The 21,180-nt window shown below is 39.3% G+C and overlaps 1 long non-coding RNA gene across 1 annotated transcript in view; it reads left to right on the top strand.

The window, feature by feature from the left end:
• The window catches only part of LOC141566564 (uncharacterized), a 41,730-nt gene extending 20,551 nt beyond the window's left edge, over positions 1-21,179 (top strand). Inside the window, exon 3 of the long non-coding RNA XR_012489352.1 lies at positions 20,251-21,179. This is a non-coding gene — a long non-coding RNA (uncharacterized LOC141566564). The remainder of the gene's footprint in view (positions 1-20,250) is intronic.
• The last annotated feature ends 1 nt before the right edge of the window (position 21,180 follows it).

Consider the following 21,180-nt stretch of genomic DNA (forward strand, 5'->3'; position numbering starts at 1 on the left):
CCACTCAGTTGACCTGGGACTTTTTTCATAAGAGAGTGGTTATCCCTATTCCCATAGTGTGAAATCTTGATATTTCTAGAAGAAGGGAAGAGGAAGAAGAATTAAAAGAGCAACTAGAAATATCAAGATTTCACTCCATGTCTGGAATATTCTGGGAAGGGATAACACATTAGGTCTTTAACATTCTAGTGGGTTCTTAGAGGATCAACAATTCTAAAGCACCATCTTCCCAACAAATGCAAGTTCTTCCTATTTTAGCAGGGGTCCTGTATCCTAGCTGAGGACCCTCATGGGGACAAGCATAGACAATTTCCAGTTTCTATTGGAAGCTAGTGGCCTTTCAGGCTCCTTTGTGAAGCCTGCCTGTTGTTGTGTCCTCTTTATGATCCTGTTTAGGGTTTTCTTGGCATAGATACTAGGATAGTTTGCCATTTCTTTTACAGATAAGGAAACTGAGGCAAAATGATTTATCACACAGCTAGTGAATGTCTGAGGCCAAATTTGAACTGGAAAGATTTGTTTTTCTCACTCCATGCCTGGTATTCTATCCACTATGCTACCTAGATGCCATCCTAAATTCTCATTTCTCTATACCACTCCCATCACCAGTGGGACTGTGGTTAAAGAGAATGGCTTATCCTGATGTGGGTAGGTGACTTTGGACAAATCTCTGCTGTGGACTTCATTTTCCTTTTCAATAAAAGGGGTTGAAATAAAAGAACAAATTCAAATCTAAACTCTGCTGTTCAATATCTGAGGCATTGAGCAAATCCCTTTGCTTTTTTGGACCCCAATTTCTTTGTTCAAAGAAGGATTGTGACTACATGTCGCCTAAGGACCCTCCTGAATTGGACATTGAGTGGTTCAGAGACACTATAGATGGCTTTCCAGAATGGAAAATGAAAGTAATAGAAGATGAAGGGCAGGAAGGGCCAAGAGAGAAGAAATGGGAAACCAAAATATCAAAGATTTTACCTATTTCACAATCTTGCTGAAAGAAAGAGCCAGAGATAATTAAAGTACCATAGTACCATGGGAAAAGCACTAACTGTGGAGTGAGAAGATCTGGGTTTAAATCCTACTTGTAAACCTTGTGTTTGTCTGATCTTGAAGAATAAGACCCTTCACTTCACTAAGCCTCAGTTTCCTTGTATATAAAATGAAAGGGTTGGATTAGATGACCTCTGAGATCCCTTTCAGTATTTTTTCTATGACCCCAAAAGACTTAGAAGACCCTTTTGTCCTTACCTCAAATCTTTTTTTAAAAATTTATTTTTAATTTATGAAATAAAACAAGCATTTCCATAACAGAACATAAAAGGATGATTGCACATGAAACTGCAAATGTATTATATACAACTTGCTATTCCTTTTAACCATAGTTAAACCATAGTAACAAAATTGTCAGGCAAACATATTTTTCCCTTTTTTTCTTCCCCTCTTTCTCTCCTACCATAGAGATGGCTATCATTAGACACAAATATGTATATGTATGTATGTATTGGTAAAATTATTCTATACATACTTTCATTTATCAGTTCATTCTCTGGATGCAAATAGTGTCTTCCTTCACAGTTCCTTTATAGTTAATTTGAGTATTTCCTTACCTCAAGTTTTGAATAATAATATTGAGTGATAGAAACAGATGGCAGAACTCATCAATCAGTATTTGCCAAAAATAATTTTTATTTCTATAGCACTTTAAATTTAAAAAGTGCTTTCCTCATGAAAATCCTGGAGAAAGACAGGCACTGGTTTGTTTGTTTTTGGTTTTTTTTATTTTTTTTTTTACAAAAATTTTATGCATAGGTAATTTTCCAGCATTGACAATTGCAAAACCTCTTTTTTTTTTTTTTTCAACTTTTCCCCTCCTTCCTTCCACCCCTTCCCCCAGATGGCAGGTTAACCAATACATGTTAAATATATGAAAGTATAAATTAAATACAATATATGTATACATATCCAAACAGTTATTTTGCTGTACAAAAAGAAGAGGACTTTGAAACAGTGTACAATTAGCCTGTGAAGGAAGTCAAAAATGTAGACAGACAAAAATAGAGAGATTAGGAATTCTATGTAGTGGTTCATAGTCATCTCCCAGAGTTCTTTCACTGGGTGTAACTGGTTCAGTTCATTACTGCTCTATTGGAACAGATTTGGTTCATTTCCTTATTGGAGAGGGCCTCGTCCATCAGAATTGATCATCATATAGTATTATTGTTGAAGTATATAATGATCTCCTGGTCCTGCTCATTTCACTCAGCAGCAGTTCTTGTCAGTCTCTCCAGGCCTTTCTGAAGTCATCCTGCTGGTCATTTTTTACAGAACAATACTATTCCATAATATTCATATACCACCATTTATTCAGCCGTTCTCCAATTGATGAGCATCCACTCAGTTTCCAGTTTCTGGCCACTACAAAGTGGGCTGCCACAAACAAGACAGGCACTGTTGTGCCACAATTCCCTTTTATTGTCCTACATCAATTTCCCTAATGGTTCTGTCCCAGTTCCTTGAATTGTTCCACATCAATCCCCCTGGTTGCAACCCCCTTGTTTTTTCATGAGGACTGAGATAATTAGGGCTGCAGCCACTCTGGCATTCCAAAAGATAAAACTCCAGATGTCCTGTTTCAGATACCTAATTGGCATCCTCTATATCTCTAAGTTTCAGATTTCCTGGCTCTAGTTTGACTATCTCCTTTACTCCCAATTTGAAAGAATTTATGGTCCTCACCCCCGACCCTGTCAGAACTAGTTTGATGGTCTGTCCCATTCCCAGTGCTCTGACTCTGCCCCTGCCTCTGTTTACCCTGGTAGCTTAGAGTATATATATTTCATTGGAACCTCACATTGCCTGCTGGATTCCTTTGAGATGAAAGTCTAATTCATCCCTGAGACCAAAAAATGGATCCTTTTGGTCCCAGAAAATCTCTCCCCTCCCTCCCAGAAATCCAAATAATATATTAAAAACTCTCTCATTTCTATTTTGCCTCAATTTCTCCGGCATTATACTGCAATACTAATTATTCCTATTTTATTCAGGAGGAAATAGAGACTAAATTAACTTATCCAGATCTCCTGACCCTAAAACTACTTATACTGGAGTACACTGCTTCTCATTAAATATCTACTCTATGCCCTGGATTATAAGTACTGTCTAAGGGAAGCAAAAGATATTAGGAACTTCATCACAACCTAATTGAAAACAGGAAACACAAGACACAGGGAAAGATAACTAAGTACATACCAAGTACCTCTAGTAAATGATGTGAGATATTTAATGCTCTCTTGTTGAGAGAAAAGCAGCTAGGGTTGGCTCAGTGGTTAGGGCATACCAGTCTTGGAGTCAGGAGGACTAACCTTAGACATTTATTCAGTAGCTTCTAGGCAATTCACTCAATCTCATTGAGTCCCAAACAAATAGCTTTTTTTTTTTTTTTTTTTTTTTTTTAAAGGGATAGAGAGGGCTGGGATTGGTATTTAACCCTACCTGAAGTTGTGCCTAATTGGTTTGGGGAAAAGTCACCATGCCTTTGAAGTCAGAATTGAATTGAAATTTTATAGAAAGAGGGATTAGCCAGATTCTGTTGATTCTTCTCCCCATGCAGAACTCTAACCTGGATGTTCCTGAATTAGATAACAAAGAGTCTATCAGAACTGGGTGGCCCTCCGGACAAGGGCCAAAAACTTTCTGGAGGCCTTTGGCAAGCTCTCATCTTCCCCTCCATCCATCCTTGCACTGCAGTGAAGCTCTTTCCTCCAGTTCCTCATAGCCTTTCTCTGTCTCTTTCCTTTCCCCCAAGCCCCACCTTTCTCTCCTCCCTTCCATTCTCATGTTCCCCAGAATTCTGCTTGGCTTTCACTTCAACCCACACACTGCTTCCAGCCTCTTTTCTCTCTCTCCATCAGCCAGGGCAGGGTTGAGAGCGCTGGGGGTGACATCCTCTCAGTCTTCCTCCCACCCAAACAGGGTGGGTCTGACTGCTAAGCAGCTATTGCAGAGCCCTGTCTTGCCTTTCCTCCCTGGGGGAAGGGATCAGATTGGTGGATCTTCTGTGGGCGCTTGCCCTGAATACCATAGAGAATGCTTCTAATTGCAGTAATCCTAATTCATTCATTTTTCATTGTATTTCACAAATGCTGAGTAAGGACTTGCTGAATAGAATACCATGCTCTGCATGGTGCAGTAGGAAGGGTGGAGGTTACTGGGAGAAAATTTAGATTGCCAGGGACTTGAGATATAAGGAGAAATATTAGAGAATTGTAGTTATTTAAAGGAGGAGAGCTCAGAGGTATAGCGGCAACTGTATTAGAAAGATTATATTGTATTAGCAACGGTATTAGAAAGAGCTTTGATCTTGGAGTCAGGAGACCTAGGTTCTTTTTCAACTTATATAAGTTATTAGTGTGACTTATTGGCAGTTATTCCTCTTCTGAACTTCATTGTTCATCTCTATGAAATAAGGGTATTTGGGATGAATAAATGAAACCTGGACTGTAAAATGCACTAGCAAAGCCCAGAGCTTGGTATAAGAGTGAGCAATGCTATTCTTATTGCTGAACAGTCAACAAATTCCCAGGAAGCCTAATTCTGACCTCATCTCTGCTACTCGGAGTCCTTGGCATAAGGGGTTGGGGAATAAATGAAAGGAGTTGTAATGATACATTCCTAAACACTGAAAAACTCTCTTATAGCTCACGTTCATGTCCTCACCTCCTAATGATGAGGGCTGAAGATACCGAAGAAGAGGTGAAGCAGGAATGGGTGAGGGTCAGCTGTCCAAGGAGCAAGTTGGGGCAAAGAAATTTCGCTAAACCCAAAGGCTATGGCAGAAAACCTTTATTGTTAAAGAAACACCAAGAGAGATTCTCTGGGAGGGGATATCATTCTCAAGAGAGAAGTGATCTGCAAAGGGTCATTTTCTGAAGACCCATTTTCTGCATGAGTCTAAGGGAAGTCTGGTGAGTGGGTGTGAAATCTTGCTGGGGGTCTGGTGACTTCCTCCAAGAAAGCTTATCTTGCTCACTCAGATCAAGCAGAGTGAAAAGTGATGAGAATTAAAAAACTCTCATCACTTTCACCTTTCTTTCTGCCCCACATCAGATGCCACCTCCTCTGTGATGATGCTTTCCCTAACAATTCCTGAACTCTCTGATTAGACATTTCAGTGTTTACTTATAGGTATTTTAATTTAGTATCTTGGTGTTTGTTGTTCATTTATTTTTCCTTTTGTGTATGTCTAGGCTCCCAGCTTAGATAGGGAACTATCTCCTTAGAGACGAGGTCTTTGCATCATTTTTTTTCCCTTAATAGGATTTTATTCACATGTAAAGATAGTTTTCAACATTCATTTTTGGAACACTTTGTGTTCCATATTTCCATATTTGTCATGTTGTATAAGAAAAATCGGACCAAAAGGGAAAAAAAACCCACAAGAAAACAAACAAACAAAAAAGTGAAAATACTATGCTTTGATTCATATTCAGTCACCATAGTTCTCTCTCTGATGGCGCTATCCATCCTAAGTCTATTGGAACTGCCTTGAATCACCTCATTGTTGAAAAGAGTCAAGTTTGGACAGTTAATCATCACATAATCTTGTTACTGTGTACAATGATCTCTTAGTTCTGCTCACTTTACTTACCATCAGTTCATGTAAGTCTTACTAGGCTTTTCTGAAATTAGCCTGCTCATCATTTCTTAGAGAACAATAATATTCCATTACATTCATATACCATAACTTATTCAGCCATTCCCCAATTGATGGGCATCCTTACCACTGCAAACATTTTTGCACATGTGGGTCCTTTTCCCTCTTTGGTGATCTCTTTGGGATACAGGCCCAGTAGAGTATGTGTATCTGTTTTCACACCTGCTAGAATGTATATTCCTTGAGGGAAGGGACTCTTTAAATTTCTGTCTTTGTTTCTTTAGCCTGTAGCACAGTAGCTGGCATATAACAGGGGCTTAATAATCAGTTATTCACCTCTCTAGCCTGTGCTTTTCAAATTTCAGTATTCATGACTCACTAATGGCCTGCTCAGCCTGGAAGCTTTCCCCACCTTCAGGCCTTTCTGTCATTGGTGAATTCCTTTCAGGGGTTGGGCATGCTCTATTTCTCCCCTAGCTGCACTTCTGACTCTGGATTTCTGAACCATGCCCTTAGCCAATACCTTCTCATCCTCCTCCCTTTCAGGTATTAGCTTTCCTTCCCCTTAGAACATAAACTCCTTGAGGACAGGAATTCTTTTTCTTTTTGCTTGTATTTCTTCTGTTGTTGTTTACTTGTCTCCATCTCTTCATGACCCCATCTGGCAAAAGACACTGCAGTAGTTTCCCATTTTCTTCTCCAGCTCACCTTACACATTGGGAAACTGAAGCAAACAGAGTTAAATGACTTAAAGATCAAGTCACACAGCTAGTATTTGAAGCCAGATTTAGACAAAAGTCCTCCTGATTCCAGATCCTTCACTCCATACACTGTGCCTCCTAATTGTTCTAATAGGTACTCCAAAAATATTTCTTGATTGATTCTTGATTGAGTTGCAGCCTGGCTTTGACCCTGCAATGTACCATAACTTTGGAGAGGTCAGTGAGAAGGGGACAAGAGAGAAAGGGAAGGAAGGCAGGAATGTCCTTCAGTAGATACCAGTGGAAGGAAGAACAAGGTATCACTCACTACATAGGGCCCCCTCCTCTCTGCCCCTCTCAAGCCTGTAATCCCATTGTCTCATGTGCACATGGTTTAGAACCTGTTGGATAAGAAAATCCCTGAACCTCAAAGAGAAAGGAGGGAAGGAGGAGTTGTTCAAGCAAATATTAAATGATTGCTTGTCAATCAGTTCAGTTGTAGAAGGAATTTTTGATTAGGTATAGGTTAGATTAGATGATTTTTGAGATTCCTTTTAGATTTGAAATTCTTCATTTTCATGGGATGCCTCAAAGGAAGAAGAGGCAGGGCCTGGGCCTCAGTGCAAACATCTGCCCAGAAACAGGGGAAAGAGAGAGGTTCTGAAAACAGGAGTTTCTTTCTGCCTGCTGGGTTGGCCTCTGAGGTTCACTCTAGGGCATAGGGCTGGGCCTAGCCAGCTGTTCCATTTGGAGGACTGGTGTGAGAATCTGGAGTCACAGGCTGAGCTTGTGGGATAGAGCCAAGTATACAGTTCAGTTCAGTTCAACAAACATTTATTAATTTCCTACTGTATTTAAAACACTACTACAGGTCTGGGAGCTGATAAAAAGTTTAAATAAATAAGGTTCCTCCCTTCCTGCAGCTGAGGGGATTGGGGGAGTAGAATAAACAACATTTCATTATAAGTGAGTTACAGAAAGACAAAGCAAAATGCTGAGAGATATATGGGGTGTGGACCAGAGATTGTTACTAATAATGGGGACCAGGAAAGACTTCATGGAGATGGTGGGATTTAAGCTGAGCTTTAAAACATGCAAAGAGGGATAGGGAGGTCATCTCAGGCTGAGGGAGATTGGAAAGCACGGAGCATTTTTGAGAGATGTAGAATAGTTTCCACACACACACATACATACATACATACAGTCATTTCAAGTACAGAAATCAGAGGGAGTAATGAGTTAATAACAATAGTTAAAATTTATAAAGTGCTTTGTGGTACTTTACAATTATTATTTCACTTGATCCTCCCAATACTCTAGAAAATAAGTGCTATTATCATCCCCATTTTACAGATGAGGAAACAGAGACCCACAGAGTTTAAGTGATCATACAGGGTTCACACGCAGGTTAATGTCTGAATTTGAACTCAGGTCTTCCTGATGTTAGGCCCAGGACTCAATCCTCTGGGCTACCTAGATGCCTACAAATTAGGTAGATAGATAGAAGGTAGAAATTGAAAGAATGTTTATTAAGTGTTTATTTGATTTGTTAAGCCAAACACTGTGTTAAGTTCTGGGAATACAGATACAAATAAGAAAGATGGTCTTTGTCCTTAAGGAACTTAGAAAGATGGGGTGGGGGTACCCACTGAGGACAAGAAGCACAATAGCATAATACAATTCTTTTTTTTATCCATGCCTGGTACATAATAGGTACCTGGTAAATTCTTGTTTGCTTTTCCATTCCCTCTCCCCATCATCCTCTTCATCTTGACCAAACTTGTGTCTAGATTTCCCAGCCCTTCTATTCGTTTGCTTTGTTAATCCAATCTCCTCACAAACCCATTTCTGTCTATTAAAGCCCTTCTCTTCCTTTTAGGCCCAACTTGGATGTATTCATCCAAGAAAACTTCCCTAGCTTCTCCAGTTGAAAGTGGTTATTTCCTCCTCAGCTTTCTCCTAACACCTTCTCCCTCATTTGCCCTTATCTAACTCTCCCTAGAATCACAGTTATGTGTATATTTTTTTTCTGTTGGAGGGTCTCTGACAAGAGAGACTCTATCCTCTCTAAGTTTGTAATGAGTGTGGGATGGTACTTGGAGTTAAAGAGACTTTACTGGGTTTGAGCCCCAACAATCAGTCAGTATATATTTATTAAGTACCTACTATGTGTCAGGCACTGTTGTAAACACTAGGAATATAAAAAGAGGCAAAAGACAATCCCTGACTTCAAAGAGCTCACAATCAAATGGGGAGACAGTATTTAAGAAGTCCTGTATAGACAAGCTATATCCAGGATGAATAGTGAATAATCAAAAGAAGGCACGCTCTGGTATTAAGAGGAATTGAGAAAGTCTTCCTATATATCCTAAAATCCTATAGGGGATTTTAGTTGCTAGTAGCAATCACATTTTCCAGCCATGTGACTAAGGCAAGTCATTTCATGGGTTTTCTTAAATGAAGAATTAAGAATACTCATAGCCTTTGTAGACCACCATTCATTCTCTGTAATTCTTAAGGCTCTGAAGAAATATGAGATATAACACAGACTCAGAGCTAGAAAAGCCCTCAGTGACTAGAGAGCATAGTGCCCCTGTGTGATGGGCTTGGAAAGTTCCAATCCAGCCTCAGACATTTCACTAGCTATTTGATCCTGGGCAAGCTACTGGTTGCCTCTGGTTCCTCAATTGTAAAATGAAGATATCAACATCTACCCCAAAACTTTGCTGTGAGAATCAAATGAGATAATAATTGTAAAGCACTTAGCACGTGTCTGGCACACAGTAGGTGCTATTCTCTTTTTCTTCTTATATGCGTATTCTATTCCTTTGCCTTCCCCCATCTAGACCAATCTTCTCTATGATGGGGAAATCGAGGTCTGGGAAAACTAAGTAAACTTTTCCAAGGTCCCAAGCATAGAGAGTGACAAAGCTGAAATTTGAATTGAGGCTTTTTAATTAGAAACAAATTCATGCTAATGCAATTTGTTACCAGTAGGTCTTACCTCTAGTAGTTTACACATAAGAGGTGCTTACCAAATTTGTTGACAAGAATATATGTTGGGAGAGAAGAGGAGAAGACCAGGAATAGGAAGAGAATGAGAACCAACTTTTTACTTTTTTTCTCTCTTATATATGTAAAGATAGTTTTCAACATTAATTTTTGTTAAGATTTTGTGAGAACCAGCATTTTGTAGACTTTAAAGTGTGAAAAGTACATTACATAGTTTATCTCATTTGAATGTATTTATGAATATGCCTGGATATCTGATTTAGAACGTAAGAATGCCATGCTGGCACTGAAAGGGTTATAATGGAGAATTAGAAAGAGTCTGCCAGTTCTGAATCACTCACCTGCCATCAACTTCTACTCCCAGAGGAAGCCAAGCTATTGAGTCAAGAGGAAAGAATACTGGAGTAGGGAGCCGAGATCAAGTGTGTGCTGAGGAAGAAAGGAACAATTGGGAGCTGTTTGGAGCTGCTGGGGTGGAGGTTCCAGGTCACAGGGTCAATACTGAGGGAAGGGGGAGGAAGTGGGCCTTGAAGGGTTTCAGTGGAAAACTGAGCACCAGGCACAAGCCACACTCTTCAGCAGTGGAAGCCACTGCTAATGCCTTAGCACTGGTCTCTTTAACTCTTCAGGGGACTTAACAGGCTGGTTGGAGGCTTTACCTTCTATAACCACAATCAATCTATTAACAAGTACCTACTGGATACCAAGTATTGAGCTAGGTAATGAAGATAAAAAGAGAAAAATGAAACAGGCCCTGGTCTTGAAAAACTTATATTCTACAGGGGGAAATAACACCTACCTGTCTCTAGCCAGATTCCTTTGACAATCTGGTAAAGCCTATGCACTAAGCTGTCCCAGATGCATAAAATACAATAAATACACAAAATTAACACAAAGTCATTTCAGGGATCAACATGAAGGATCTAAACAAGGATAAACTGCTTACATGTGTCCCTTCTGAACCCTATCATCATTAAGAATGAAAGAAACTAATTTGAGAGAAGGTCCAGGAGTGGTACTGTTATGTCTTGATGATCTTAAAAGTAGGACACAAAGGAAGGAGAATAAATTAGGGGATGAAACAGAGGAAGATTAGGGAAATTATCTCACATAAAATACACAAGCAGAAGTCTAAATAATGGAGAAGATGCAGTTTGGGTGGAGTTGACATTTGAACCTTAATCTCATGGGAACTAGTCACAGAATGGTGAAGGTAAAGAGAGTGAAGTGAAGAGAAGGGCAGGGAAGGGGAAGGGAGAGGGAGGAGGGGAGGGGAGGGAATATATTTGTGATCTAGGAAATAGGAAAGAAAAAGGAGCAGGGGAAGGGGTAATTGGAAGGAGGGGAGATTGACAGGATTAATATTAAACAAAACTTACTCAAAAGAATGTACAAAAATATTTCTAAATTTCTATGATGGCAAAAAGGACTGAGGAGGTGCCCATCAATTGAGGAATGGCTAAAGAAGTTAGGATTTATAAATTTGAGGAAATACTATCAGTCTATAAGAAATGATGTAGACAACTAAAAAAACTTGAGAAAACTTTTATAAACGGATGAAGAGTAAAGTGACAGAAACCAGAAGAACAGTGACAACAATATAGTACAGACAGACTGAAACTCCTGGGAATTTTGATTAGCATTGAATTCAGAAAACTAAATACATAACTATCTCACCAGAAAGGTGAGTGAATATTTTTAGAGGGACATAGCCAATGCAGAAATCCATTTTGCTTTATGTATTATGTAGGAAATGTATAAAATCTGTGTGCTTTTGAGTTTTTGAGAAATCTTCTCAGAGAGTAGTCTTAGAGGTCAAAAACAAATGAACCCTTAGGATGATGCTTAATCCCATCTCAAATGCAATCCTCCATTTAGGTCCCACCCAGACATTCTAATGAAATTAACAAGAGACCTCCAACCCCACCAAAATGATCATATGAGAGCGCTTAACTATGGAAAATATACTGGAACAGACCTGATTTTGGATGATACCGAAGTTACTCCAAAATTAAATTATTCTTCCCATCTCCATCTCTCAAATTACCAGCCTCACCTGATGGAATACTTTTGTTGCCTAACCTATGTAAAACACATCTGTGAGCTATGAAGTGGCTATAGGCCCTCAATTGATGCTAATTAAACTCTTTTACCTTCTAATCTTGTTTCTTGATTTATTGACTCCAGTCTAGGAGAACCTAATAAGGACTAATTACTCTCTGAGAGGATCTTGGGATCTCTAGGCAACATAAGTGTATTTATAATCTCTACCTTCAAGAAATTTACATTCTACAGCAGGACATATGTGTCTATATAACTAGAGGCTAAGATGAGCTGAAACCAGAGTCCATTAACTTTTCAGTATAAGCTGTATACCTCAGGAATCAGCTTATTTTGCTCATTGTCTAAACTTTTAAAAGTGAAGAAAATGTTAATGCAGATTAAACTTATTTTTTAAATTACATGTAAAGACAGTTTTCAACTTTCATATTTTTAAGAATTTGAGTTTCAAGAATTTTCTTCCTCCTTTTTTTACCTCCTCCTTCCCCAAGTCAGCAATCTGATATGGGTTATACATGTATAGTCTTTTTCATGTATTTCCATTTTAAACATGTGAGAGGAAAATCAGAACAAAAGGGGGAAATAAGAAAAACAAAAAGATTCAAATAGTATGCTTCAGTCTGCATTCAGTCTCTATAGTTCTTATTCTGAATGTAGATGGCATTTGCCATCCAAGTCTATTGGTATTGTCTTAGATCACTGAGAATTGTCTATTATAGTTGATCATCACATAATCTTGTTACTGCATACAATGTTTACCTGGTTCTGCTCACTTCACAAAGCATCAGTTCATTTAAGTTTTCCCAGGCTTTTCTGAAGTCAGCCTGCTCATCATTTCTTATATAACAATAATATTCCATTCCATTCATATACCATAACTTATTCAGTTATTCCCCAATTGATGGGCATCCATTCAATTTCCAATTCCTTGCTACTACAAAAAGTGCTTGAAATACTTAAAAGTATTACTTGCTGTACTTTTTCTCCTTTGGAGAGTCAGTTGTTAAGTTTTTGCCAGCATATCCCTGGATAGGTATATAGTCATAGAAGAGCAGTTCAAGAAAGTTCTCATGTAGAAAATGATTCTTGAGCTAAGTCTTGCACAAGACCAAGGATTCTGGAGGGGAATATGTAGAGGGAATGCATTCCAAACATTGGGAAAATCTATGTAAAGGTCTGAAAATTGGAGTACCACATATAAGTACAGTAAAAAAGCCTCTTTTGACTGGACCATAGAATGTTTGAAAAGTAGCAGTGAACAAAGCTGGAGAGGTCATTTGAGGTCAGGTTGTAAAGAAGTTAAATTCTAAAGAGAAATTTGCATTTGACTCTAGAGATAATTGAGAGCCACTAAAGTTTATTGAGCATCGAAGTAACTTGATTATTACTTTGGAATAAGTGTGGAGGGTAGTTTGGACGGAATGTTGGATCAATTAGGAGGCAATTCCAGTTGTCTATATGAGAAATGATGAGCCTAAAGATGGTGCCTATGTAACTGAAGGGGGCAGATATTTTAAACTTAATTTTATTCTTTTTTCTCAATTACATGCAAAACTTAACATTCATTTTTAAAAATTTTGAGTTCCAAATTTTGTCTCTCCCTCTCCTTGAGGCGGCAATTTGGTATAGATTATACATGTGAAGTTATATAAAATATATTTTCACATAAGCTGTATTGCAAAAGGAAACACAAAACACCCCTCCCCCCAAAAAAGAAAAAAATTTAAAAGTATGCTTTATTATGTATTAAGACTATCAATACTTTCTCTAGAAGTGGATAGAATTTTTTATCATTAAGTTCATCAGAATTGTCTTGGATCAGTGTATTCCCCAACACTATATGTGTTTGTAGCAGGTGGTCTTGGTTTCCTTTTTTTCCTCAATTGAGTGTGATGATGGTGAAGAAAAAAAGGATGCTGATTGAAAAAATTTTTAATAGATAAATCATACATATTTGCCATGTAGAATGTTCTCCTGGTTCTGCTTATTTCACTTTGCATTAATTCATATAAGTCTTCCCAAGTATTTTTTTAAACCATCCTGCTGATCATTCTTTATAATACAATAGTATTCCAATATAGTCATATACCTTATCCCACTATTCCCTACTTAGCATCCCCTTGATTTCCAGTTCTTTGCCACCATAAAAAGAGTTCCTATAATTTTGCACAAATAATCGCTTTTCTTTTTTCTTTGATCTCTGTGGGATACAGAATCTGTTAGTGGTATTTCTAGGTAGAAGTGTAAACACAGTTTTATAGGCCTTTTGGCATAGTTAGTTACAAATTGCTACATGGAATAGTTAAAAGGGAGATAGGATTTGAAAGATGTTGTAGAAGTACCTTCCCTTCCTCTGTTAAGGTTTGGGGGCTTTATTCATAGAGACTTCCCTCTGTTTTCCTAAGAGCCAGCCCTGAGGTTAATACAATGTCAATTTTAGTTCTAAATCCTTTCCTGGAAGACTTCTTAGTGATTTTACCTTCCCATACTCTTGTTTTCCTCTGGGTTTATAAACCCATAATGGGGTCTAAAATTGAAGGGGTCTTAAAGAGAGTTATGTCAAACAAGTAGAAATGGGGTTGGAATACATGAAGATTACTACAAGCCACTGCAATTATGACTTAGGAACCACCTATTAACATTATCTATGATCAATTGTATTTTTATTTTTAAGAGTATTTCCCACAAGCCTCAGGAATGAGGATATCTCTGCCTCAGAGGACATCAACCCTATTCATTTATAGAGGAGAAAAACTCAGCATTAGAGAAGGAAGTAACAGCCAGAATCTGAGGCAGGATGCTTCCTACTGTCATTCAGGGATCTTTCCAATATAGTCCTTCAAGGTGGTGGTGTCCTTTCAAGATACAGGAGAGAAGTGAAAGAGCCTGGAAGAGCAAGGAAGAGCCTGGAAGACACCAGAAGACAATATCTTCCCCTTTTAGTAGCAGCAACCATTCAAAAAGAAAAAGATGGTCTGGCTTTTCTCCAGGAAACTGGTGGTGGATCAAATTGGCAAAGACCCACCTGATTGATAATCTGATAATACCAGATCCTCCAGCATCAGGAGAGATTGAGGATAGTGACCCCAAAATCTTAGGGCAGCTATAAGCTGCCCTAAGTATCCTTTCTCTTCTCCCAGAATTTGTTGTATGATTCTGTGACTCCATTTGAAATTTTCTTGGCAAAGATACTAGAATGGTTTGCTATTTCTTTCTCGGTTCATTTTACAGATAAGGAAACTGAGGCAGACAGGGTTAAATGACTTATCCAGGATCACACAACTACTGTCTAAGATTAGATTTGAGTTTAGAAAAGTGAGTCTTCCCATCCCATATAACAAATAGCATTTTTATTGAGAGAGAAAAGAAAATCAGCACTACTGATCAAAATATTGAACAAAGTCCAAAAACTTGTGTCAAGTATAACCCCTGTGTATTTCCTATCTCCTCAAAGGGGTGGGGTGGGGGATGAGGGACATCATGTATTATTGTTTATCTGTGTATACCTGTGTGTGAGTATGTTTGGCAGAAGTAGGCAAGGGCTGAGGCTTCGTCAGCCCCTTTTAAGTCTTAACTTCTCCTTTCTACTGCCAAAAACACAAATGCCCCTACCCTCTGCCTGCTTTGAAGTGCCTGTCCAGTCTGCTGATGGTATCTAAGCCTAACCGGATGCATCCTGCCTCACATGCCTTTAAAAGGTGACAGCAATAATTTTTTCAGGGGAAATGAACCAGGTTAGTAGGCCAGGCATGCTGCCTCTTAAGGTTGACAAGCAGGAGGTCCCAGTGCATATAGCACCATCATCCTGGATTTGGGCAGGTGGGGATGAGGGGTAGGAGAAATAGGAAGTCTAGAAAAGGTTGGAATATGCCCACACTCAAGAATCCCTGTCCTATAAGACCCAATGCTTTTCCTGGCTACATGATATCTTGGGAGAACCACAAGCTTCCTCAAATGTCCTCAAGGAGAAAGATGGGAAAATCTAAATGATCACAAAGTGCCTGTAAGAGATAATGGAGGGGCAGCTAGGTGGCACTGTGCATTGAACACTGACTCGGGAGGACCTGAGTTCAAATGTGACCTCAGACATTGTGATGTTGGGCAAATCACTTAACCCCAATTGCCTGCATCCAAAGAAGAGAGAGCTCAAAGAGCGAGAATGGAGTAAAAGAAGACTGAGGAAGCTGGAGGGGCAACCCAGCCCTAGAGAAAAGTGTGGAATCTTCATCACCTTCTACATGTTAACATAGTGCTGTATGGTAACAAACTCCACCTGTTCCTTTTAGTCTAATGCCTTCCTTCAAACCCAGAACCTGACATTATAGTGCTCTATTTCCTTCTCTAAATTGTCTATGACCTGTATCTCAGTCCATCAGGATCAGGTTCTCTGACTCTTCCAAGGTGGTAAAACTCATCCTCATTGGCTAAGAGCTAGAGGGGACTCCAATGTCTCTTTAATCCTAAATAACAATATTAGCAAAGTTTGACCACAGGGCCAAATCTCAAAACTTAAATAAAGTTGGAAAGAAAGAAGTTGAAACTCTTCCATTTGAGCCCCAAGGCCTTCATGTTGACACTCTGACTTCTACCCAATTTTTTTTAGGTTAAACAAGTACAATTCTTCTGTTTAGAAGAATTTCCCCCCCTATATTCAGTATTCTGTGCAAGAAAAATTAGATCAAAAGAGGAAAGAAAAAAACAAGAAACAAGAAGAAGGTAAAAATACTATGCTTTGATCCACATTCAATATCCATAGTTCTCTTTCTGGATGCAGATGGCACATCCCAAGTCTATTGGAATTACCTTCAATCATTTTTGAAAAGAGCCAACTCCATCACAGTTGATCACTACTAATTTGTTACTGTATACAATGTTCTCTTGGTTCTGTTCATTTCACTCAGTATCAATTCATATCTTTTCAGGCTTTTCTGAAATCAGCCTGTTTATCATTTCTTATGGAACAATAAATAACATTCCGTTACATTCTTTTACCATGACTTATTCAACCATTCCCCAATTGATAGTCATCCATTCAATTTCCAGTTCCTTGACACTATAAGGACAGCTACAAAGCTTTCTGCACTTGTGGGCCCCTCTCTTTTATCTCTTTGGGATACAGAGTAGCAGAAACACTGTATCAAAGGGTATACACTGTTATGTTCACTGCTTGGTTGTTTTTGCTTAGGACACATTGGGAGAGGAATTGGCCCTTGAAAAGCCTGTCTTTCATAGGAAATTCCAACCAAGATGGAACTTCAGAACTGGAAGGGATCTCAGAAGTCAACTAATCTAAATGGTGCCTGAACAGGAAACACACCAGTCCCTACAAATGTCTATCCAGCTTCTCATAAAAGACAAAGTCATCCTCCATCCCTCTACTCCTCAAACTCTAGTGTCCTGTTCACTGCCCTGTTGAAGGGAGGTCACTGGACCTTTCCATTATCAAAGAAAAGAAAGCCCTCTTGAAGTATGTTATAAAGGCGTTTTTTTAAGGCGTTTTTTTCACCTGCATTTTTCACCTTTCCCACTTCCTAAGATGTCCCAATGTAATCTCCTGTGTGGTGTCTACCTTAGAAGCACGGTATACCCATATTATCTCACCAACTAGATCCTCATCACAAAGTTCCTGTCTTAAGTCTTCCTTCCCCTCAGAGCTCTGGTTTTTGGTTCTAAGAGAATACAGCCAGAAGCTAATCTAATATACTAATCTATGTTAATATTTTATTGGCTACTGGTTTGTCCCAGGTAATACCTGTTTACATAGATATACAGATAAATAGCTAGCTAGCTAGACATACCAACAGACAGATAAATATAGAGATAAGCGATTTTTAGTTGAGGATGGGGTAGGGAGAGGTTGTAGTTGTTTTCAATGTCTATTCCATCTTTATGTAAAATGATCCTGCCCATGGTGTGGAGTATTGTATATGATGCCAGCTATATAAAGGGAGGTAAGTATATATGAGTACTGGGCCTGGAATCAGGGAAACCAGAGTTCAAAAGTATGTAAATATTTAGTATATGGCCCTGGACAAGTCATTTAACTCTGCTTCAGTTTCCTCATCTATAAAATTAGTTGGAGAAAAAATGTCAAACTACTCTGGTATCTTTCCCAAGAAAACTTTATATATTTATAAAAAAAAGAGACTGGTTTAACTGAATTTTTTTTCTCTCTCTTTTTTTTTAATTTAAATATATTCTTTATGAAAGTGATGGAGAAAATGTTAACCATGCAGATTAAATATGGAAATATTTTTTGTATGATTGAACATGTACAACTGATATCAAATTGCTTACCTGTTTAGAGAAAGAAGGGAAGGGAGGGAGGGAGAGAATTTGGAATTCTAAATTCTAAAAAAAACAAATGTTAAAAATTGTTTTTACTTGTAATTGTAAAAAATAAAATATTCAAAAGGTATATTTTATTATGTGGGAAGGCTTTCTAGAAAGAAGGAAGGGAAGGGGATAGAGAAAAAGATCAGGGAAAATCTAGGATATGTGTGTGTGTGTATATATATATATATATATACACACATATATACATATGTATATACATATACATATATGTGTATATATACATACATACACACACATATACACACATACATTAAAAATAGGGGGAAAAGAGAATTGATCTTGTCAGAGCTATATGAGCATGACCTCTGCAGTTCCAGAGAAGGGACAGAGCCAAAGGATTCCAAGAGCTGTCCCTGCAAGCTAAAGCTATTCTGTTCCATTACATCCCTACCTCCCATTTGTAAAATGCTTTATTTTCCAAAGTACTTTCATATAGCCATTACCTCAGTTTGATCTTGTCAGGTAGGCAGGACAGGTAGTATTATTAACATTGCCATTTGGTTGGTGAGAAAAGAAGAGGAAAAGTAGTTTCCCTAAATCACATAGGTAGCCCCTGGTAGGACTAGGACAAATCTGGTTTTTTTTGTTGTTGTTATTGTTGTTGTTGTTTATTAAAGCTTTTTATTTACAAAACATATTCATGGGTAATTTTTCAACAATGACTCTTGCAAAACTTTCTATTCTAAAATTTTCCCTCCTTTCCCCCCACCCTCTCCCCCAGATGGCAGGCAGGACTAGGACAAATCTAATTTCCAGCCAGGTCCTGCTCCTGTTGCTCATACTGTCTGGCTTCAGTTCTATCTGGCAAGTCCCTGAAAACTCCTATCTTCTTGCTTCCTCTTCATTATTGGTGGGGGAAATCAAAGTCCAAAGAAACAACCTAATTTAGCATTTGCTTCAAGGTAAGACCTGGTGTCTTGGTAATAATAATAAGAGTTAATATTTACATAGTGCTTACTATTTGCCAATTGTTATTGTTCACTTATTGTATTTGGTCATTCATATCTCCAATTTTCATATGAGGAAATTGAGGCAAACAGCTTAAGTGAACTGCCCAGGATCATACAGCTAGCATCTGAGGCTGGATTTGAACTCAGGTTTTCTGGACTCCAGGCCCACTGCTCTATTGTACCAGTAGCACTGTTTGTACCCCTGGCACCCCAGGACTCTTAGTTTCTCAGCCCAAGGCCCAACCTCCCCTAATAGCACAGCCATGAGCCAGACTTGTCCCTAAGGAAGTCCCAGGAGCCTGAATGATAGCAGCAGAACTGGCATTACCCAATTACACAAGTCTTCCAGCTATTCTGATAGGAGTTCTGGGCATGGGCATTCTCCACCTAATCCCTACACCAGCCTGGACATGAGGAGCCTGGAGCAAGGACTGAACCAGGATAATAGGAAAATCCCCCTTGTCTAGGGCATCTGTAGAAAACAAGGAAGATGGGGAGGGAAAGAGGGAAGAAGATTGGAAAGTCTTAGGAATCTCTTTATCCTCCTCTATGAGGCTCTTCTCTTACCACCTCCACCTCTGGCTTTCTCTTTCCCACAAGGCAAGACAGAATAATAATTAGCCAACCAGGCAGTTAGGGTGTAGCTCTGAGTCATCTGGTCATGGGGCTGGGAGATCCCAGGCCTGGTATGGGAGGGGAGGGAGGGGAGTGGCCCCATTGACTAATAATAGAGCCAGATGAATGCAATCATACTGCCCTCTCAGTTGGCAGGTAGGAGCATCTGGGAACCATTATAGACAGAACTTGTTGGCATAGCTTATCAAATCTCTTCCCTTCTCATCCAACAGAAAAAACCTTCCAGAGGCTCTTGAAAGTGGGTTGGAAGACAGTGGAGAGAAGACTGTGACTCTTTTACTCCTCTAGTATCAATCTCCCTCTCCAAACCCTACTCAACACATTTATCCCATCTCTTTTGGCTTAGTGGACATCTGTCTCTGAAATAGGGCACTGATGAATTTGTCAGGTTTCAATGGCCTTAGAGTCAGGTTCTAGGTCAGGGAAACGGCAGATGAGATGGCATTCAAAGATGGTCCCGACTGGAGTGAACCAGCCTTACAGCATCTTTGGCGGCAACAGAACAAACTGCAATACCTCCTGGTGACCAGAATAGGGATGCAGTAGAGAAGAGGTACTGCCCATCCTAGGATCATTGGCAGAAGGAAACTGGATGTAATTTCTCTGGACAAGGAGCTAGACTTGGAATTAAGAAATTTTAGGCTCAAATCTATCAAATATTTGCAAGTGCATAGTGCTTAGTACAATGACTGGCACATAATAGGCTCTTAATAAATGACATCCTCTTTCCTATCTCAGACACTTAATGTGATCTCAGGTAAATCACTTAATCCTTCTGTGCCTTTGTTCACTTGTCTGTATAGCAAGGGGGGTTATTAACGATGTCTATGACTCTATTGGTCCCTGGAGTGACTTCTCACCTTTTCTCTTTCTGACTTAGAATGAAGATCCCTCTCTTTTGAAGAAACTGAGATTCAGGGAACTCATATAGCACCCAGCCAGCTTCCTTATGACAAAGATCCCAGAAGAGTCCAAGGAGCTGAAGCCTTCTGATCCACCTCCTTGTCACTGGCTTAGCTGTTCCATTCACATTCTAGATCCATGGGCCCAAGAGAGACAATGATACAATAACCAGGACCTTTTGGGGGACCAGCACTATAGCATACAGAAGGTCTCTACTTCCACCTTACAGGGGTATATTCACCCCCTATACTTCAATAATCCAGGAGCTCCTCAACATCTCCACTTGGAGTCTTTCATAGTGATCAGGGGTCCTGAAAAATAGCCCTAGCCTATTCTCTGGGGGCTCAGGGTGGTTTTCCTGGCTTTGTTTCAGTTCTGCCTGGGCAGGAACTTCCTCCTGGAGAATTCCCGGATCCTCCTGGCTCCACCTGTCTACTATGACCAGAAAAAGTTGAATCTGTAAGGCAAGATTCCCTGTGCAAGGTCTGGGACACAACACCTTAAGGACAGGCTTTCCAGGGGGTAGTCCTTGATGGTGGGTGATGGATGCCTGATTTGTCATTGTTTATTCTCAGAATCCCAAAATTTTAGGATTGGAAGGGATTTTACAGGTCATCTCATTTTTCAGAGGAGCAAATTGAGGCTCAGAGTTAGTAAATTATAGAGTTGGGACATGAATGCAAGTCGTCTGTTCTCTTCAGCCTAGGTCTCTTTCCATCATACCTGGCTTTTTTGCCCTGCTTTTCCCAATTTCAGCTAATAGTTCCCAAATCTCCTGCTTCTTCCCTAAATTCTCATAATTCCAAGCTAAGTTCTATAAGCATTAGGAAAAACTCGCTTCTCCCTTAAGGGCAAAATCAGGGGACAAGATCAACAAACTAAGCAAGAATTTCCCCATGGACCAGCC

Source organism: Sminthopsis crassicaudata, chromosome 4, assembly GCF_048593235.1.
Source record: "Sminthopsis crassicaudata isolate SCR6 chromosome 4, ASM4859323v1, whole genome shotgun sequence".
In the NCBI taxonomy this organism is placed as follows: Eukaryota; Metazoa; Chordata; class Mammalia; order Dasyuromorphia; family Dasyuridae; genus Sminthopsis; species Sminthopsis crassicaudata.